Source organism: Staurois parvus, unplaced genomic scaffold (assembly GCF_062004578.1).
Source record: "Staurois parvus isolate SC_StPar_1 unplaced genomic scaffold, SC_StPar_1.0 ptg000021l, whole genome shotgun sequence".
In the NCBI taxonomy this organism is placed as follows: domain Eukaryota; kingdom Metazoa; phylum Chordata; class Amphibia; order Anura; family Ranidae; genus Staurois; species Staurois parvus.
Window position 1 is genome coordinate 11,045,967 of NW_028317817.1, and position 23,196 is coordinate 11,069,162.

At 40.2% G+C, this 23,196-nt stretch overlaps 1 protein-coding gene and 1 pseudogene across 5 annotated transcripts in view; one reads left to right on the forward strand and one right to left on the reverse strand.

Moving 5' to 3' along the window:
- The window catches only part of RARB (retinoic acid receptor beta), a 960,987-nt gene that overhangs the window by 615,321 nt on the left and 322,470 nt on the right, over window positions 1–23,196 (reverse strand). For all 5 annotated transcript variants that reach the window (XM_089690941.1, XM_089690911.1, XM_089690935.1 and 2 more), the window contains one exon: window positions 17,622–17,727. The gene's annotated coding sequence lies outside the window, so the exon portion shown is untranslated. The remainder of the gene's footprint in view (window positions 1–17,621; window positions 17,728–23,196) is intronic.
- On the forward strand, window positions 9,487–9,601 carry LOC149472239 (U2 spliceosomal RNA; annotated as a pseudogene).

A 23,196-nucleotide genomic window follows, 5' to 3' on the forward strand; every position in this document is an offset into this window, starting at 1 on the left:
TTTTATGCGATAGAGTCTGGAGAAGATGTGCAGAAACACTAGACATTTTCCTTTGAAATTCATAGCTATTACTTGACATTAATCATGAAGTATCTGCACAAGCAATAACCTTGCCAGATCCCTCTGCTTCTGAGTATTAAAGAGGATTGCTAGTCAAGAAAAAGAAAACATATTTTCAAACTGTTAAAAGGGCCTGTACATGATTTTTTTCCCCAGTACAACCAGGCTTTGATTCCTCAGCATTTCTAAAGCAGTGGGCTGAATTATCTTTAAAGTACATGCTCAGGTTTTAACACAAATCTCCCAAAACTTCCATTTCTGGCCCCCTTGGCACTCAGGTCCATAAATCTGACCCCCACTGGCACTCAGGTCCATACTTACCTCATTAAACGGCTGTGGCCTCCCGTGCAGTATGCAGCCCAGCCAGTACAAGTCTAGTGTTGGCTGCCCATTCCTGAGCACTTCTATCTCTAAGACGTGAACTGGACCCTTCCCCTGCTAGTACATACTATTCACCATTCAGGTCTATGGGATTTTTACCTGCCAAGCTATAGACAGTAGTGGAGGCCACAGCTATAAGTGCAGGTAGGTGAAGAAGGGGTGTGTGTGTGTGTGTGTGTGTGTGTGTGTTGGGGGGGGGGTCAGTTGTGTGTATTAAGTGGTCTAGGGAGGGGATCCGTTATCTTTAACATAAGTCATCGTCCCTATATTTCCCAATTGAATCTGTGTGAAGACATAAGCTGCCATCTTGATAAAAGTGCAGGGCTTAGAATATCAGCCACACTCCAAACTTAACTCATCTTGCTGTATTTATTAATTGCCAGCAAAGTGACTGCATACAACATGTCTTCACCCACAAACCAACCTTCCTTGACGTGCTTCACCACTCACAAGGATCTAAGCCCTTCCTCTATCCTTGTGAGCAAGCAAGGACTGCTGAAACGCATCAAGGAAGGCTGGTTTTTGGGTGGAAACATGTTGTATGCAGTCACTTTTGTGACAATTAATACATACAGCAAGAAGAACTAAGTTTGAAGTGAGGGTGGTTGGAGATAGGAAGGCCTTGAAAAAAATGGAAGAGTTTTTTTCCAAAGATGTTTTTTTTTCCCTGGAAAAACTGAAAAAAAAGGAGTGTGGAATTTGTTCTTTTACAATGATAAATAATATATATATGACATAGTATTCAAACTATATAACATAAAGATAATAATGAAATATTTCTAAGACTTTGTGTAAGCTCTTACATTTTTGCAAGTTCTCTTAGGCCTTTATTGACAGATAAGAGGATAAATTTGTCTGACAAATTAGTTTATCTTTATAATCTTTAAATGATCCTGGCATGCTAGAGGTGCCCTAAAGATATTAGAAAAACACTTCATGAAATTAAATGATGAGCGTCATAATAAGAGTGCAAATAGCTTTTCCCTTCAGAGCTGTCATTCCAGAAACACTATCTACTGCCTCTGGATCATCACAAATGTTAAAAAGAAAGTTTATTTTATTTACAAAATAAGCTGTAGTTTTATTTCAAGCATAATATGTTTATATACACTGCAATTCACATTCCTAGTTTATCAAAATGACTTTCAATTTGTAAAACTACTCCACACTGAATTTTTAAATTGTTTAAAAAATGTAAATTTTCCCAGAAAAAAAAACAGGGAAAAATTTTTATTTCTCATGGCTTAAAAATTTTTTGAAATTTTTTAAAAATGTTGCTGTTGCGATATTCTTTCATATCTTTTGATGGAGAGCAGAGATGGGCTGTAGTGGATAGCATCCAGATTCTCCATGTATGAGAGCAAGAATGACCCATATATTCTTCAGATTTTTTTTTAACATATGAAAAAGTCATTTTAACATAAATTTTTACATATATTTGCAAATGCATTCCAAAAATGTAGATTTGTATTTTTAAAGACATACAGTATATTTGAAATGTATTTTTAAAAATATTTTTCACATATTTTGTAATAAAAACGCATTTCAACCTGCAGTATATATATATATATATTTATATTTATATTGAAATATCTTATGAAATATATTGAATATGGCCAAAATTGTAGCATTTCAAACATATGGTTATATATTTTGGAAGAATATTTTTTTAATCTATTTCAAATATATTTTTCTTCCATATGGGGAGGCTTGAGCAAAGTTATGGAATAGGGCACACCTCCCCCTATGTTATAGATAGGGGAAGTGTTCCATAGTCCAGTATGGAATAGCAAAGTAAGGCTGACAACACTGCTTGGAATTTTAGTACAGCAGGGGCACTGTGTTGTTAGCCTAAACCGGAAGCTATTAACACAATTGATTTCTGGCAAATAAATTGGCATTTTTCATGGTTTTAAAGTGATAAAACATGGGAAATGTACATATGCTGAGATGTAGTGATTTTTTTTTAAGTTTTGTACATACATTTTAAAGAACAACTTCATGAAGTATCACCAGAAAGCATAGTGCGAAGTAAGTGGAATATGTTCACTACACTTGGTGCTGTCTTTTCTGGAATACAACTTTTCTCTCTATTTCATCAATTTCCCTTCTTCTTGGTCTATCTTCTCTAACTATTTATTTGCAAAAAATCCACTAGTAGGAATGAGCCTTGTGATATACAGAATAGCTGCTAGAGTGCCAGCTCAGTCTAAAGGTGATAACGCACTAGATAACTTCCACACTAGTAATAAAGTTGCCATCATAAATTCTTGAACTTATGAGCTGGGTGTTGTTAACAGGAAGTTCTGTAAAGGTATGTGATATGAGGAATGGCAAACATTTATTATTCCATTACTGCTCTCTTACATTATGTATCTGAAAATACCACAATGTATAATGCCTTACATTATGTATGTTTCTGTAAATTTGTGGTATTCCATCTATGAGCTTTGTGGAGGAATATACGGATCTAGTGATTCTAAGTGATAGTACCAAATAAAATGTTGCATTTTATTGGCTTTAGGGCTGCTGCTTTTGTTGAATAATTGATCATATTGTGAACCCTGTGTGTTCCGGAAACGTAACACAAATTTACATTTCTCAAGGACATGCCAAACAAGTTCTGGATATCTGCAGTTTTGTAACTTTTGATCATTGTCCCCTCTCTGTGCTTACATCACATTTTACATATACAAGCTAAACTTGCAGCTTTTAGGCCAGACAGATAGCAGCCATTAAACTAATGCAGATAAAAATACAGTTGTCACCTAACTTTGCTGATGCATTTCTATTGCTGTCAATGACTTTCTGAAAGAACCCAATCCCAAATTGTTATGATTGGCTCAGTATTACATTGATTTGTCCACCCTTGCACATAGATAGCTTCATTCTACAAAAAAAGATTTTGCAGCTCTGGAACAGGAGTCAGGGTCAGTGAAGTCCCACTAAAATTTTTAAATCAGGCAACACAAAATCCTGCTGTTAACATTTTTCACAAAAGTCTTTAATTATGGTTTCACTTTATCCAGGCACCTGAACCCATCCATCCCTTAAAGGGATCTCTGGCCAGCTGGATCTTCATATTACCCTGTGTGTACCTGTTACTACCACCTACTCAGAGGGAGGATTATCTCCGTGTGTTCCTGACCAGACCCTTAAAGGAGGCTTCTTTGGATTTTTCTTAATACACATTTACATTGTGCATCTGGTGAGTGCACAATCTCTCTATATTGCTTGGAACACTACTGCGGATTTAAAGGGGAACACTATATATAGACTGTCTCTAAGTCTGGATTTAATACGGGACGTTTGATTACATTATCATATTATCATTTTATGTATATTCATTTAGTGACTGCTATTTTATTTTTTAGTCATTTGGATTATTTCCACACCTTAGGTCATTGATTAGCGCTGCACATATTTCAATGCGTTTTCCACAGGGCTTTATTTGGTTTCCCGTAGTGTCCAGCTGCTTACCCACAAGAATGCTCACTTTTATTGCTATCCTATTCTATGCAAAGAAATATTGTTCCACAAAGGCAATATATAGAACAGTCCCTCCAAGGTGCGCATTATACAAAACTGGATATCTTCAGTGAATGCCAGTATCACCCACACCTTCATGCATGTAAAATGCACAGGCAGTCACCGCTCTCTGCTCAGAGCGGTGGTGAGAACTCAGCGATCAGTGGTTATGTGAGTTCTCAGAGCCTGCAGGGGACAGATACAGCATCGGACCAGGGGCGAACTGACCATTTGGAAACTCGGGCACTGCCCGAGGGCCCGGGGTCAGTAGGGGGCCCCATGAGATGCCCCTGGTACCTTTTTCATAGGCTTTTTTGAGTTTGGGCAAGGACACAGGGGTCCCATGATCCCCTATTGCCCGGGGGCCCCATGAGTTGTCAGTCCGCCCCTGCATCGGACCGATGCTGCATCCACCAACTGTAGGTAAGTATGAAAAAAAAAATCCATCCTGTACTTCTCTTTTAATAGAGAGACTGTTAAGAAAATCTAATTAGGCTTTCTGCTTAACAGAGAGCTGCAATTGTTTAGTAGTGGCTGCTCAGTGTGTTCAAGTGCTGTTAGTACTGTCTCAGTTTTCCTCTGTATCCAACCTAGGAAGGTTCTGGATTTATTGATGGAACTATTGCAGAACACAGCATGAATGTTAATGCTATGTCAACCAATCACAGCAAATGTAGCCTAAGGAATGCTGGGAGAAGGTATTTATTCTTTGGGTGCACTGAGCCCTGTGTCTTTCCCAGGCGTGGATTATACCAGGCCAGGGGAGTGCACGCTGCCTCCCCTGGCACTTGCTGCCATGTGGCCTGGGTGACCTGAGGACCTGAAGTGGGAGAGAGCATGATTTTGGTTCTTCAGTAAGCTGTCTGGGAGCTGTCTGCCAAAGATCTGTCTGGTATCACCAGAGGGCATCGTTTGGAAGTTTTCCTTTCTGTCTTTGGGCCTGGTGAGTACAGACATAGAGTGATCTTGGAGACTGTGCTTGGCTACCCCTCTAGTGCTTTATATTCAGCCTAGATCTGGAAAAAGGGGACACCTGCTGATGTCCCAAAGAGCTCTGTTTTCTCTTTGCTGCAAGGGACTTTGCTCTAACCTAAAGTTACTGTTATTGCAAAGGAGAAGTGTTTTTCTTGCTCCAGCAAAGACTTCACCTAAAACTTGACTAAGAAATTAGATAGTGTCCCTATTGTAATTCATTCTTTTTGCGCAGTATCCTACTACTAGATTGTAAGCTCCAAGGAGCAGGGCCCTCCTATCCAGGGGCGGACTGACAACTCATGGGGCCCCCGGGCAATAGGGATCATGGGGCCCCTGTGTCCTTGCCCAAACTCAAAAAAGCCTATGAAAAAGGTACTAGAGGCATCTCATGGGGCCCCCTACTGACCCCGGGCCCTCGGGCAGTGCCTGAGTTTTCCAAATGGTCAGTCCACTCCTGCTCCTATCCCTCTTGCATTGAACTGTATTGTTGCTGTATTGTCTCCCGTTATATTGTAAAGTGCTGAGCAAACTGTTGGCGCTATATAAATCCTGAATAATAATAATAAATTCCCCTTCTCTATCCAAGTTCTCCATTAAAACAGCAAAAACAAACATCCCCTAGACTGGTCGTTGGAGACAATGAGCGAAAGTGTGTGTGCACCTGGATGTGCGAAAATACCTTGTGACTGGATACAGGGCAAATAGAGAGAACACCTGGGCCAAACTACAGCGGCTCCTTCGGGAGTAAGTGCTACACAAAGAATGACCCTGCACTTATCTTCTACTATGGTAGTCCACAGCTACATTTGACTATGTTTGCCTTTGTCGGCTGAGAATTTTCTTAAAAGTCGATACCAATCGGACTACATCATGATATGCACTTTTGTGGAAAATCTGACGATCAGTTGTCTGATTCTCTCATAGTGTGTACTAGGCTTAGCATTTTGTTTCTTTAATACTGTAGCCTCCAGGTTCTGGTCAGGGAGTGCACACTCATCACTTCATTAAAAGTGTTCTTGTTCCTCCTCCTCTTGACTATGTCCCATAATTCCACCACTACCATGGCCATTGTGCTTGTGTGCCCCTTATATTCTTCCCTGACTGCGTACCCCATTTTTGGGACTGCATGTCCCATAACGCCACCACAAACACTGCACATGCATGCCCTTTATATTCCTCCATGGCTGCCTATGCATACTGGCCCAGGCAGTGTCATGGCATCAGGGCTTGGAGTCTCTCCCTCAGAAAAACACGCACGTAAGGGTTGACAATCAAAAACAGGAACCCTGGGCGGTAGAGAACTTTGGACCAGCTCAACCAAAAAGAAAGGCAAGATCTTAAAGAAGAAACAGCAGCACACACAGCAGTACTGAGGTCAGCTGCTGTAATTGATATTAAAATGTGAGGTCAAAGTTTTTTTTCTCAAAGAATAGGTGCAGGTACTCCCCCCTTGTCTCTGCCCCGTACCTACCTCTGAGCTCCATCCCTTGCTTCCGCCCCTACCCGATTCTCAGTACTGCCCCTTTTAGGGAATATGGAACCAAGTATCATTTTGTGATGCTAAGCAGTTTGTAAGGATTTTGTTAATAATAACAAGAAATACAGTAAAATAGATCCCCTGCAGCCAGCAAAAAAATAGACCCCCAGCAACAATAAACCCATGAGCAACAATAGATCCACTGCAACAACAATATACCTCCTCCAGCAATAATAGAGCTATCAGCAGCCAGCATCAATAGACCCTTTCCAGCAAAATAAGACCCCAGCAACAATAGATCCCTCATTAGCAACAATACACTTTCCCACCAACAATACATTCCCCCAATATAAAAAAAAATCTCCCCAGTAACAATAGTCCCTCCCCACCAGTAACAATAGACTCTCCCCACCACCTTTTGTCATTACATATATTCAGTGTTGGAGGTGCCTGGACTGCGTTTTGCACGTTTATGCGTGGTTACATGCATTTACATGCGTATGTTTTTTTTTTCTGCTCAAAATCTCCTCTCTCGTTGTGTCTTTGGTGTTTTTTTTTCTGCCTGTAAACATTCCCCTTCAAATATGCTCGTAAACGTTATGTGTGCATGGCCACATAGACTAATGTAGAGGTGCTTTTAAGAGCATAAAAAAAGCATTGAATGCCTGCGGTGTTTTTTTAAGCTCTGTGTGCATGAGGCCCTAGGACTGAAAACCAGTGTTTAAAGACTATTTGTCATTGTAACTAGCTTGAGATAAATTGGTTTTATCTTTTTTAATATCGGATCATTCTCAAGGACACTTTAATGGTACAAATCCTTTGGTTCATTAATGGTCCTTTGTACATTTGTTTTGAAATGGTTATTTAAAATAATTAAAACATAATTAGGTTGGAACATAAAATATGAATGCATTTCAAGTTAAAGTAAATTGAACTACAAAACACCCAATTTACACTCATATTTTTGCATCACTTTGATTTTATAGGTCACATAAAAATGAATGAAATAGAAGGGGAGCAATACGAATTGCATGCCAATTAACCGTGTTAATGGAAATATAATTTTAATATTTAGTGAGAATTCTAGATTTATACATAACTGTACTTTAAAGTAAAAATAAGCCCTTACATATACCTACTGAAATACTGCTACAAAAGCTGTACCTGTTTATCTGTAGCCCTTTCACCTCCACAGCTTTCTAAAGTACACCATTTAGATGGTATTTCTTAGCTTTCAGGAAGAAGGAGGTAGGGATCTAATGTCATACACTGCACAGCAGACAGCACAGAGTTGAATGTAAACTGGGACCTAAATGAAGGGAAAGGACACCCCTTCCTATCTACACAGTCTCACTGAGAAATTTTCACTTTTGATGCTGTCAATTACCTGATGTGTTCTGAGGGATGTCTCCGAGGATTGCTAGGTATCTGGAAAAACTGTCACTGTCAAAAGTGACTCTTGCAGTGACTCTTGACAGAGGAATAAAAGTGCAGGCAGAATCCGCACTAAGGGCTTATGTACACAAGGCTTTTGGAAAACTCTTCTGACCTCTGGAAAATGCTAGAAAATGTAGGTTAAAAAACGTCAGTTTAGCCGCGTTTTCATACCACGTTTATGAGCATTTGCGTTTAGAAGCGTTTTTAAAAGATAACCTCAGGAGGCATTCCTAAATGCCCAGAATGCATTGAAAAACAGTAAATAATGAACTATTTCAGACATTTTGAGAGAAATAGAGAGAGCAGAAGCAGAGAGAGCAGTATGTGTTGAGATTACTTGTCTTTTCTGGTTGTATTCACTATCGATCCAATCATGAGCATAATGCAGCACGTTCTACCATTTTTTTCTTTATGTAAAACCTGGAACTGACTGCGCTGGTGTACTGGGTCCATTTGAATACATGGAAAACGCTTTTCATGCATTTGTGATGAAGAAAAAAGCCTCTGGACAGCATCTGGATATGGACCTGTTAAAAAATGCTGTCTAAATGCAAACGTGGTTAACTGTATTTACATGCGTTTACAAGCGTTTGAATCCTCAACACAATTTTGATGCGTTCAAGAAAACTACTGTGAACTCAACTGCCTGGAAATGACTGCAAACGACTATGTGTACATGGACACATAGGAAAACATAAAGGAGAGTTCAGGGGATGCTGTAAAAAACACTCAACAGCTCCTGAATGTCATTTTAGCAGCTGCAGTGTACATAAGCCCTAACTGCTATGGACTGAGTCAAGTACACACTATATGAGTATATCCTTGTTCATTTTTACAACCACTTTAATTTCTACTGACACCATGCTAAATTCATATAAATAAATTATAATAAATAATTATAATTATAATATAATTATAAATAAATTATAATAAAGAAATAAAATATTTTGGCAAAGCATACATGTAACGTCTCTTTTGCCAAAGAAAAAAAAAAATTCTGTCCCTAGTAATTTTTCTCTTTGCACATACACTGCACCACGCATGCTGGCTCCTTCTGAGAGTGACATAGTAACAACTGGAGGCTAGACCTGTCACCAATAGAGGAGGGCATTGTGTGAAGTAACAGTGACATAATGTGCAAGTTTTGCCCACAGTACCAGTAGCATAAAAAAGATGTGCATGTATCTAAACCTACAGCACACTGCTCTTAATAAAATATGCCAGGCATGGCATGTTTAGAGTACTTTTGAGCATGCTGAGAATGCAGAAATCTCTTCTATGTATTAGTTCATGCTGAGCAATCAGTAGTAGAAAACCAGCAGTTATGCTTCCTTTTATTTAAATAACTGACAATTTTAAAGCCTATAAGCTGAACGGAAGTTGTACGCTGTTCCAGGGAGTTGGAGAAATGCATGGCAACACCCTGAGGGCATGTATCATTATGTATTAACATTGAAACATGAATTTTTGCATGTCCAAACGCTCTTTTCTAGGCATTAGATTCCCCTTAAAGTATTTCGGCCCATCACTATGATATAGAGCGGTTGAAAGTATGTTTGACATAAAACATGGTCCACATGACTTTTTCCTGTATAAATGGTCATGTGGAATATATTGTACTAATAATAATCGCTTCTCGGCCTTTTGGCTAAGATCAAGTGTAGTATCTGTTCTTATCAGTGTCCAGTGGGGGTGCTACCGACCATTCTAGTTTACGGGGATGGTTGTTGTACAGTACCCTCACTGGTATGATGGGGGTCCGGAAGGCTAGTACCGGAGGGACAGAAACCAGGGAGCGCCATGATTCGTTCTGGGGCCTTGGGAGTAATTCCTCTGGGGAGACCGGAAAGACCCAGTTCCTCCTGGTTTGAGCATGCTACCTTGGTCTGGCCTGGGGCTGAGGAGGCAAAAAGTCCGCAAACTCAGTGCCCCCTGAGGAGACGCGCTCAGGGGTGTCACTAGTAACACTTGGGTGTGGGACCCCACGGTGTGAAGATGACACATGGCCACTGTTTTTACACTCTTTTTTGCACAGCGCCCTAAGGACCAGGTCTTTTGGCTAAGTCCAGGGCAATTTTTGCTACGGGCCTCAGGGCCTGGTCTGTGCACTATTAGGCACGGTACCACTTTTTTATTTTTATTCTATTTATTTATTCACTCCCACGTTTTGTCACTTTTTGCTTTCTTATGTGTGTGTTTTTTCACGGATGGAGGGTGTGGGTCCTCGGGCCTTACCTGAAGTCTAGGGGGAGGATGTGTGGCCATACGGTTCCTTCCTCCCCTGATCCCTAGGGGGTTTTCTCTTCGGGAGAACCCCCTTGCCTAGTACTGGATGTCCGGCTTCGGCTGGGCATAAGGAACGGTGGTCCACCAGGCCTTTTGGCCAGGAGGACCAAATGGGAACCTTGTCCCTGTCAGGAGCTTCGTGCCCCGGGGGATCGGGTGAACGGTCCAGCCCTTTCGGGGGTAGGACAAACACACCCCTAAGTGCACGTTTTTCGTGTGTGTGTTTCTGCACTTGCACTTTTTTGCGGACACTTACGGGTTTTTTCGTTACAGTCTCACGTTTGCGGACTTAAAAAAAAAAAAATAATATACTTACAGACAATTGCATGTTTAAGTATGCAGTTTTATATAATGAACACAGCTATTGAAGATAGCAATAGCCACATTATGGTTGCAGCTTAAAATCCTAAAGTAAGGAGCATATGGAACAACATATTGAAAATGGCTTTTGGAAAGTGTAAAAATAAATAGTTTCCAAACAGAAGAAATGGAACAATCTGCTTCCTCATTGCTAATTATTTGGAATTTGATTAATCCAAACGTTAATTTTCAATACTTCCAATGATATGTTTAAAATAATGCACTCATCTATCATTTAATACAACAGCCATCCTACAGGAGGCATGTTAAGCGTTTAATGGTATGTCAATTTCACTTTGAACTCAGGAGGGAAAAACTATATTTATTCATGTACACATCATGTAAATGACAGCCTTGACTAAATAGCAACTGCCCCATGACTTAATCTGCTTGTCACAAAACCTCAGTGGCCCAAGAAGAGCATAAATTATACAGCCTGTAGTTGTAGTCTACCAAATGATGTCTCATTTCAAATGAATAATAAAGTATTTCTAAATCAAAAATTGCTTTTCTTTTAGTTTTATAGGCAATGGTTGAAAAATGTCAGATATGTTTCCTCTTGTGTCTTGGGGAAATATCACTTTACTATCTGTCCCAGAGATACAACAAGAAGTAAGGGAGGAAATCCTATCTAATGCCTGGTTCACACTAGTGTGGGTTGTGCGGTCCACGTTTGCTCAAGCATGGCAGCCCATTCGTTTGAATAGGCTGCTGTGCCATGTGTCCTGCTCAGAAAAGGTGCATGCATCTGTTTAAAAACGCGGCCGCAGGGAAACCACTTTTTTTTACCATGAGATTTCCTTGTGGTTTCATCACCCATGATCGCGATGCGGGCTGAGATGTGTGAGGGCACGCGTCTTGCAAAAGCAGTGCGGTTTGGCTGCGGGTGGCTGCGGGTGTAGCAACAGGTGCAATTCCTGCACCCGCAACCAGCCCGCAGCCTACGTATTAGTGTGAACCCAGCGTTAAAACTGAACTCCAGGAATTCAGCCACTTTCATAGATATGCAGGCATACTATCAGTTAAAGTGATATTAAAGGCTTTTTTTTTTTATAAACAAACATGTCATGATTACCTGCTCTGTGCAGTGGTTTTGCACAGAGCAGCCCTGATCCTCCTCTTCTTGGGTCCCCTGTCTGCGCTCCTGGCTCCTCCTTTCTGCAGAGTGCCTCCAGAGCAAGCAACTTGCTGTGGGGGCCCCCAAGCAGGCTTGATCCATTCACACATGCACACACAGAGCCAGGGCTCGGCCCAGTCTCTCTCTCTCCTCATTGGCTCACTGTCTGTGATTGACAGCAGTGGGAGCAAATGACTCCTGCTGCTGTCTCAGCTAGTGAGGAAGGTGAGTCTCTCGTACACATCGCTGTATCTGACCGCTGAAACTGACTGCTCTGTGCTCTTGTGCCTAGTGTGGTCAGTTTTTAATAGGAAAGCAGAGGGACTGGCAGGTACACAAGATATTTCACACAGCAATACAAACAGAATGGGCTTGCTTTTCATACAAGTACATGGTACAGCGGACACATATCAGGAATATGAAATGTTGGGTTTACATAATCTTTAAACCTAAAAACAAAAATGTATTATATTGCAGCTTACAAATTCTTGGATGTGGTGGCTGCTTCCGTTTTCTTTATTTAGGTTTTCTTCCCTTTATTTTTCACCTAGTGATCAGGCCAGAAAGCCTGTTATTTTTCAACTTTCTTTAACAGGCCAATTTGTCTAGAAAAAGTTGAAGGGTTGAAGCAAACACTTTAACCGCATGCCGCCCAGCCACTGTACATATACGGTGGCAGGGCGGCACTCACAGGCAAAACCACGTTTTAAAACGTATGTTTTGTAAACAAATAGGGGGCGCGCGCGAGGCGCGCTGCTGCCCTATTTGTCCTGTGCATCACCGCCGCAGATGTCAGTTGCCGGGTTACAGCCGCTCATTAGCGGCTATGTCCCGGCGATCGGCGGTAAACGGTGACAGAGAGCACAGTTGCAGTAGCTGTGCTGTCTGTCACCTCTCTGTCAGCTCGAGGATGAGCTGATCGAAAAAGAATAGTTTCACTTTCTCGATCAGCCTTGTCCCGCCCAGTACACACCCCCGCCCCCTAGTAAAACACTCCCCTCACTCCTATAACCCTTCCCTGCTAAATAAAGTTAACCCCTTCCTCCCCATTGCCATTAGTACAGTGTCAGTTTTTTTTTTTTTTGCACTGATCACTGTATTAGTGTTTTTGGGGATGTCAGTGACCCCAAGTCAGTACCCCCCAATGTCAGAATGTCCGCCGCAGTCCTGCCATAAGTCGCTGCCATAAGTCCCTGATCGCCGCCATAATTCGCTGATTGCCGCCATTATTAGTATAAAAAAACCCTAAAAATCACAGTATCTTTCCCGCCATTTGTAAACGCTATAACTTTCACGTAAACCAATTAATTTACACGTATTGGGTTTTTTTTTATAGCAAAGACATGTCGCAGAATGCATTTTGGCAGAAATTTATGACTAAATTTGATTTTTGCATTTTTTTTTACTAGACATGTTTTATAGCAAAAAGTCCAAAATATTGTTTTTTTTTCCTCAAAATTGTCAGCCTTTTTTTTTTATAGCGCAAAAAATAAAAACCGCACAGGCGATCAAACACCACCGAAAGAAAGCTCAATTTGTGGGGAAAAAAAGGATGTAAATTTCATTTATGTACCATATTACATGACCGCGCAATTACCCGTTAAACTAGCGCAGCGCTGTATAGCAGAAAAATTGCGTAAATTGCAGTATTTATACCATAGTTTGTAGACGCTATAACTTCCATACAAAGCAATCAATATACACTTTATTATTTTTATTTTTTTACCAAAACATGTAGCAGAATACATTTTGGCCTAAATTTATAACCAACTTTGAGTTTACTATATATTTTTTATAGCTGAAAATAAAAAATATTGTTTTTCTTCAAAATTTTTGGCGTTTTTTTGTTTATAGCGTGAAAAATAAAAAGCACACAGGTGATCAAATTACACTGAAAGAAAGCTCTATTTGTGTGAAAAAAAGGATGTAAATTTCGTTTGGGTGCAGCATAGCATGACCGCGCAATTATCAGTTGAATTAGTGCAGCGCCAAGTAGCAAAAAGAGGCCTGGTCATTAAGGGGGGTAAATCCTCAGGAGTTCAAGTGGTTAACACTGTCAGGGGTGCTTACATTGGTCAGATTTTGTTCATTTATGTAAAACATTTATCATAGCAAAATCTGTTGCTGTAACGGCTTATAAAGTGTTATCTGGAGTTCAGCTTTAGGGCTAGTTCACACTAGATGCAGTTCGGTGCACTTTTTTTCTGCATCAAAAATGCATGCACAGTGTTTTCCATGTATTACAATGGCCCTGGTTCACACTGGTGCAGTCATTTCCAGTCAGTTTTCAGTGCAGAAGAAGAAGTAGGACATGCTGCATTTTTTCTGCACTGAAACCATACTAGAACATGGCAAATGGCATCAAAACTGCACCGGAACTGCGTGTGGTGTGAACTGAAAGCACAAACGTATCCAGAATGCATCCAGAGTGCATTTTTGTTGTGTGAACTGACCCTTAAAGGATAAGTTCACTATTTTTTTTTTCTTTAGAGCTTGTAAAACATTACACTCATAATCAGCAGATCGTGGGCGCAATATCTGGGTCCTGTAAAATGTCCGATACAGGCAGGCAGATACTTCAGTCCAGGAAGCTCAGTGGACTATGAGAGTGCTCACCAGCATCCTCACAGTTCATTGAGAACTACTTGTGGGCATTCATTCACAGAACTCTGTGAATGAATGACACGGCTGTGTGGGTAGAGCCTTGCATGGTCCCGCTATTTTCAAATAGGGACTGCGGGTGCAGGAGAAGATTCCCAGCCAGCTATCACAGAGGTTGGGAGTCAGGGAGAGAGCCGCAGGAACAGGAAGAGGAACATGTTACATATTCCACCCTACAAACAGGTGGAACATGTAACATGTTCCCAAAAGTGAACTTATCCTTTAATTTGTTAGTCAAGTCCATATAAATCTGCCAGTCCATCTAATACTACCCTACCTGTACATTGACAATGCTGTTGTCCAAAAATATCTCCATTGCTTCTACACCCTAAGACAGGAAGTGTTTTACTGGCCAGATCACCAGCTCAAAATAAAGGTAAAAAAGACTAACAAAAAGGATAGGTAAAGCTGCAATATATCACATTTTTGTTTTCGGGTTCAATATTGGTTTAACCCCTTCATGCTGACGGTATGCAAATTTGCAGCCCCACTGCACTGGGCTTTATGCTGTGGGGCCACTAACTTGCGTACCTGTCTTTGTGCTGGGAGCGCGCCACAGGATACAGAGACCGGGGTCTCACTGAGAGCCCTGGGTCCCGTTCTAAAGATCGGAACCTGGAACTCACGATTCTGGGTCACCTGATCGCTGTGATCGCCTCTGATTGGCTATCGCAGTGATTAGTCACTGTGAAGCTTGCCCCCGTGTTTTCTCTCTCTGAATGGAGGAGAGGGATACATTCGGGGGCGGACTGATAACTCATGGGGCCCCCGGGCAATAGGGGATCATGGGGCTCCTGTGTCCTTGCCCAAACTCAAAAAAGCCTATGAAAAAGGTACCAGGGGCATCTCATGGGGCCCCCTACTGACCCCAGGCCCTCGGGCAGTGCCCGAGTTTCCAAATGGTCAGTCCGCCCCTGGATACATTGTACCCAGCTCAAGGTTTGATCTAGGTCAGATCCAGGGTTAGTGTTTGGGTCAAGGTCAGGGTCAAAGGTCAAGGTCAGGGTCAACATTTTTTTTGTCAGGATTTTTTAAATTAGTACCAGCATCAGTTAGTGGCAGGATAAAAAAAGTCAAACTGCGCACTATTGTTTCTAGGCTGTACTATGGGTACAAACAACAACATACACATATGTGGTATCGTAGCAGGAGAAACTATTTTGGGTTGTTCTTTGGTGGTAGGTTATGGTAGTAGCAAAAAATATACAGCTAAATTTAAAATAAATTTTTTTTTACTATTTTGGGCCAATTTTCCTTTGATAATAAAAAAGAAATCAGAAGATATCCATTACCATTTACCACCAAATGAAAGCCCAATTTGTTCTGAAAAAAATAAAGTATAATCCACCTGGATGCACAAAGTAGTTGTGATCATATGTACGGTTTTGCTAACATATGTCAAAGTTGCAAAATAGTACTCATGCTTTAAGATTTGTTTTATCCTTAGGCACGAAGGGGTTAATAAACCCCTAGCAACCTCACAAGGAACCTGGTTAAGAAGGGCTGATGTAGACTGCCATTTACAAAAGGTAAAGAAAGTTGTGTTTTTTGTTTTTTTGTAAAAAAAAAAATACTTTAATAACAAAACATAAATCATTTACAGATCCAAGATAAAATCATCACTTCGTTCTTTGAAACTTTTAATGGATTATGAATCAAAAGACAATGCACCAAATGCTGCAGGCACCAAAGCTCAAAAAATCTAAAGACCCTTTGTAAATCAAAGGAAATGTAGTCTCATTTGCTGGCAGAGCGGTTAGAAAAGTCACCCAATGTTCTGTTACAAATATTCACCTGATCTTTTATGTGAAATAGTATTTTCATAACAAATGTGGAGAAATATTTTTTATAAATATATAATATGCATAAAGGCTAAACAATCTGTAGCCACTGCATCTAAGAGATGAAGCTGCCATTTGAGGATGGGCAAATACAGATTCCTTGCCCAGCTAATGGAACATATACCTTGTTATCTACATATAGCCTTCAGCTACCTCCAATACAGATGCCGACCATAGTGCACAGGTCGCTATGCAGTACACCTTACTAGTCACAAGAATATAGGTCTCTTTGTACATTTGCCAGTGAGGTGCACTGCTTGCTGACCTTAGCTTCATATGTTAGTTGTTAGTTTCTATTTACCCTAGAGGTTAATAAAAATTGGATTTTTGACTTACCTGAAAAATTATTTTCTTGTAAAATATCACAGAACACAGGAGAATTAATTCTTAGACCAAGCTTTCTCAACCAAGGGTTCCGCCACAATTCACCATTGTGGAGGACATATACCAGTATATTCTGGCGTATAAGACTACTTTTTATACTTAAAAATATACCCCAAAAATTGGGGGTCGTCTTATACGCGGGGTATAAAATGTGAACCTTGAGTTTGTTTGGGTCAAGCTGGCTGGATGTGTGGTAATACTGTACATACAGTATACCGCGCTGAGCCAAGCTGGCTCAAAACAAATGTCCCTATGACAGATTAATCTGTCAGCCCGCTGGATGTGCGGTGAGCCAAGCGGTTTCAAAACGTCCTACTGTAATCAGCCCGCTGGATGCGTGTATGTACGGTAGCTGCGGCTACATACAGTATACACTGGGCCAATCATGGATTTTGAAGGATTTTAAGTACCGGTAAGTCACAACCATTTCAATTAAAAAATCTGATGTTTTTAAATGGTGTTGCCTCGGAAGGGGGGGGGTAGTCTTATACGGAGAGTATAGCCCAAAACCTATGTTTTAACTGGAAAATTAGGGGGTCGTCTTATACACCCAGTTGCCTTATACGACGGAAAATACGGTAATCTGGCCAATGGAGGTTTTAGTGAGCACTGACAGTGAATACTGTCAGGGCACATTGATACCAAATGCCCCAACCCGAACTTCCGCCTCCTGTGACCTCACAGCACGTGTGTTGGAGGAATAGAGGGACTGGAGACTGCGGTGTATGAGAGAGACATTTTATTAATTGGTACTGTACATGGATCTACAGAGTGGTGCAGGGAAGCATACTTAATTGTACTTCACTATTCGGCTCTTCACTTCTGTCCGTCCCAAGTGCTCATATGTGTCATCAACTGGGATGGTTGGGAGGAGGGCTGGAGGGGATCAGCAGACTAAAAACATTCTAAAAAATTACAGCAACTGTGCTAATAAAACATAAATAATTAGTAAATGCTTGTTTGCTGAGGCTTTCGTTATACATTAACAGGGCCTATAGCTTTATATGGTGACAATCAGAAACATTTTCTTAACTATTTTCTCTTTTCTAAAAAAAAAAAAAAATGTTCACAATGTATTATTTTCATATAATGCAATTAACAATGTTTCTCCTACCTTAAGTAGTCTGCTCTTCTTAGTGACCTCCTGGATTTGTTTATATCATATTCAACAGTTCATGTTTTGAACATTAGGTCTTGTCTTGACAGCTAAATATTCACATCTGTGAAAATGGAATAAAAGATTTCATCACAGAGTGTTTTGTATAAATACTGATTTAGCAATATCTGGCATTTAATATAATTCACCATATAATAATATCAAACTGGAACATAAACGTTTCATTAATTTAATATCCATGATTCCCAACAATCCTGATTTTGAAGAACAGTGCTGACTTTCAGAGCCCCACTGGGATATAAATTCAGAAAGGTGGGTGATCTTCAGCTCAAATATTTTGAGTGTAGAACCCTATTTTGGCATGTAAAATGTTAGCATATATGTATACACTTTTGATATACTGTATATCAAAATACCAGAACGAACGCAGAACTATGAAAAGAATATGACTACACTATTATTTTTTTACATTTATAGATAATTATATTATGACATAAGGGGATGAGCAATCGAAGAATCAGGTAGCCAGTTATAACGATGACCATTTTTATCTTTTTATAGAGTGGGAAAGGATTAAAACCCGTTTCAGTTTATTTTTTTGATGCCTGTGTCCCATTGAGGAGATTTTCCTTTGCTTCTTGTCTCTGAGAAGTGAGAAGAAATGACTCCAAAATTAAGGAAAATTCCCATAATACTGTAGTTTTCAGTGAAATAGATACCATTACTGGAATATTTAAATTCATTAAAAAAAAAGAAGATTTGGCTGTCTGTAAATGCAGTTTAAGTATATGGGAATAAAATAAATTTCCCATTTTATTTTATTTTTTTCATGGGTACTTGCCAAGACATCTTGTGGTAGTTCCCAAACCTGTTCACAGTCACCCTACTACATTATCTACAATAAGTAAAAACAAATCAAGGAATAAGTCACTGTCAAAATGGTTCCAAAAGGTAAGTAGACCTGGAATTTCATCCTTAAGGGTTGCTTACAATAGATTTTGGAGAGATGAAAAAAGTGGATGGATGACACATACATGAAACCTTGAAACCTGGAGTGCTCTCTTAAGCAAAGTATGATCTTATCCTATAAAATTGTTTGGTTGACCTCTTGAGCCTTGATTTAACTGAATTTGATGGACCAGGTTCTTGACCAACAGCAAGGTACAGGAAGTGACAGGGGACCAAGAGCCAACTCCATGAAATGAGGTTGACATCTGCATATTAAAACAAGATGGGTTTGGGGCTTCATGGGCACACTGAAGACATCTCAAGGTATGTGGGTGTCTGTATTTAATTCATGCTGTTAGTCCAGCCATTTTTTTCAAAATAACAAATATCACAAGTATCTGCTTCTATGGGCATTTTTGGTCATTATGGAGTAGGCAATACTTTTTTGATAAGAGTACACAAAATAATATTGAAAGATAAAGGTGGTAAACACCTGACACACGAAAATGTAAGTATGAGAGAGGTGGAGGTAAATTATAAGTGTTTAACAAGATGGCACATTTCACCGAACGTAGAATATAAGAGTGGGGAGAATACACCAGAGTGTTGGCACGGGTGTGGAAAGATAGGTATGTTATACCACATATGGTTGGAGTGCCCAAAGATTCAAGGTTTTTGGGAGACAATGGTTTGCTTAATTGGGATAATCTCTGGGATAAAGATAGGACTGGATCCAGAGTTGTGTTTGTTACATGGTACAGAGTTATCAGTGAACAAATACAAAGATTTGGGCATATGGTATTATCTAAATGCGGCAAAGAGTCTGATACCTACGTTTTGGCATAGCTCAGAGGTGCCGAAAGAAGAGGATTGGGCGGAAAGAGTGAATCAGATATAGAGAATCGAGAAACTGTATTATATGCAAGAAGACAAGATGGATGTATATTAGAGGAGGTGGGGAAAATGGGAAGATTTTGAGCCCAAGGTGAAATACATGAAGCAGTAGAGTGGGATATGTGAAAGTAACCCTTATTTAGGAAAAGATGTAATGGAGAGTTGCAGAGTGGGTAGATTTATTTTTCTTTGGGGGGGGTAGGTTTTAGGGTGGGCGGGGATGGGTGGAGGGGGGTAATGGGAATAATGATAGCAGGGGATATAACGGATGGTTTTCTATGTTATATTGAGAGTAATGATGGAACCTGTATTTTATACGTAAAACTGAATAAAAATTTAAATTAAAAAAAACAACAAAAAAACACCTGACATAATCCAAGTGACTATAGTAATAGACAATGGTGTTCAAAAATGCATGGCAATGCATCCCTGAGCACATCCATTTCCACTGATGCATTCACCCATTCTTATGTTCCATCTGAATAACACCTCCATTCCTCCACAGCTCCTCTTCCCTGCTAAGGAAGTATAGAGAGATGCAGCTCACCAATTGTCTGAATGAGCTCGAACACACAGGCAGGCAGAAAGCATTAAATAAATGCTACAGTGGGGCATGTGGGTGGCATGCATGGTTGGTTTACCATTAAGAAAAGTAGGATTGTGCATGTAGGTGACAGAGGCAGCTTTTCCCTGGATAGTAAATGGCCAAATATATTCCCCATCATAACGAATAAAACAGACAGCTCATAAAATTTTATTTGCACATTGTCACAACAGTGAGGTTAGGACCAATGAAACCAGTAAAGTGTTCCGCGTAAAGGGCATTGTACCAGCACTCAAGTGTTGCCTGAGTAGCTTGTGTACAGGTTCCTCTGATGGAACTCCGGCACAGATTGTAAATTTAAACGACAAAGGTCCCAGACACTACAAAGGTTGCGATCATGATTGGTCAAGATTTAAGAGACACTGGTCTATAAAATATTTAGAATAACAAAGATAATATACAGTACTGTATATGAATGTGTCTAGGTAAAATTAACATGACATATACAGAAACACCTTAAACTCTATTGCCCTCGTAATTAACATCAGTTATACTTTACAGCTATTAAATAAGGACTATCAGTTGTAGATGCCGTAGATAAATGCCTTAAAAGTCTTCTTTTTTTTACATATATTACACCTTAGTCTTCAGTTGTACACACAGCACAAATAAATAAAGCTATCATCTCAATACAGCGGTCCAGTGCATTCTGTTTTCTAACACACAGTCCTGCTGGTGTTTAGTCAGTCGAGCAGCAGAGAAGTCTACAAACGCAGTCCACCATTAAATATTCCCCTTCAAGAAGCACACAGGCAGACTCAGCCAGTGTCTCAGAAATGTGAAGCAGCCACTGAGCATTCATGTAGTAAAATGAATCCCGCTCTCTCCAAGCATCTTGCAAAAATCCATCTACAGTAGTTCACTTTTATGGATTTCTTTATTGCAGTTGACATGGGCTTGCCCTGGGGACTAACTTGCTGTTCCATAAAGATCCTTAAATAGGCACTTCTGATGAAACATTTAATCCCAGCACTAGTATCAAATTGCCACTTCTGCCCATGATCGTAATGGTAAAAATCAGTTTGACAATTAATTAATTATATTTATGCTTATGTTTGACTGTTTATTATGCATTCCAAAGTAGTTTAGTGCATTTCTCATTTATTTTTCCATTTATAAACGTTTAAAAAGATTTTCTTTCTTCAAATGCTCATGATCAAACATGCTAGAAGTCTGCTTTAGCACTTAGCATTCCCAGATCACTTCACTTTCTTTTTATTTTAAAAATACATAGGCTGCTGATAAAGAAAAAATGGAGACGTCCATGGTGAATGAACATGAACATGTTTGAGCTCTGGCAGGCAAATAACTAGTTATTTGCTGTGAACTCACAGATCAAAAGAATGTAGTAGAGAAAACACAACAGACGAGGCATGGCTTCTTCCAAACTTACCAATATGACACAACATCTGCACCCCTTTGAAAAGCAGGTTTTGTTTAAAAAAAGAGATGATATTTTAAACTATTAGATTACAATTAAAAATACATTAAAACACTGATTCAGATAAATTCACATGAAGTACCCAACACCATCGTAAAATCTATATGCCTCTATAAATGTATGTTCAGCCTTTAGGCTGTGGGGAAGTTAGGTAGCACTTCCTCCATGTTCTCCTTTCTTGTTGGGTGGCAAGTATGGGTCACATAGGAGGCCTACCCTGGGGCTGGTTCGTCTGGGCTATGCTAGGCACCTTGAATAGGATCACTACCTTACACATGGGGTACCTTTACTGAAACAGACGACTGAACTCTAGTTGTCTTTCTTGACGTTAATGTACACCACTACTTCACTTATTGCATTTAGGAGGGACACGCTGAGCCAATTCCCTCTCCACCTTTCCAGCGTATCTCCGCTACCTCACTCCCAGTAACGGATAGGAATCTCACTATGTACCTAACATGGATTCAATGCGTGCACTCAATTAACTCTTCCTCTGTACCTGTGCACAGGCTGAGGACCTCTGTGGTGCTGATCTGCTCTCGTTGCTATGGTAGACAGAGGGCTCACAGAGAGTGCCAACAACAACTCCCTCCTGCAAGAGGCTATCCCACCTATCACATGCAAGAGAAACCTTTGTTACACTTGGTAACCACTTGCTTGCAACCCACACTGTGTTAACTCTTAAGGAGCTCTCTTCACACCCCAATGTGTCTTACCTGACTCACGCTGTAGACAAAATGTGCCAGTTACTTACACACACTCCTTTAGTAACCTCAGACCATGCAAAGGTAAAGTTTCAAAAGCTTTACTTGAAATAACTTAAACATTACAGATGATAACTTTAACAGTCTTACTCTAACATCTCTATTACCTATTTATGGCTTGTGGCTGCCCCAGCATACCTGCACAGGAAAGAGTCCATCTTGGGGGTATCCAACAAATGGCGTCTTCAGAGAACTAGAGGTCCCAGCATTTCCCCTACATTGCTGGAGACTTCTATGGCCAGGACCATTAGTAGGCAATCTGGACTCAGCATAATACAGCAGGCTGACAAGATGGGCTCCAGCAATGGCATCATCAGAGAGAATGACAGTGATGAGAGCCCCCCTACCCCAGACCCCTGCCTCTTTTATATTCACACAGGAGCAAAGGATCAGACCCAAGAAGACCACCAAGGAAAAACCCGACTGGGGCAGCACCTAACTAGACTGAAATGGGCAACCCACATACAAACTGATGCAGGATCAAAGCATTGGAGGGGTAGAACTACTTTTTTTCAGAGAAGATAAGCCGTTGCGTGACCGCATACCAGATAAACTTTCACATTTCTGCATGTATATTGGCAGTAAGATGCATAGGCACATTAAAAAACAAACAAACATTGTAGCTACTCTAAAATAGTGACCATTCACTCCAATGTAGGATTTAGAAAACATAACTATGGAGTCAAGAAACATGTTACATACATAGTTGGTAAGGTTAAACAAAGACCCAAATCCAAGGGAGACAGCACAGTCACAATACAATTCAAAACAAGAGGGTTAGGATAGCTCTGCCTGTGAGAGCATACAAGCTAAAGGCAAGGGCAGGTGATACAAAAGAAATTAAGATGTAAAATGTAGTTGTTGGATAGAGGTGGGTAAGGCTTCTCTGAAAAGAGTTTTCAGGGATCTCCTAGATTGGTA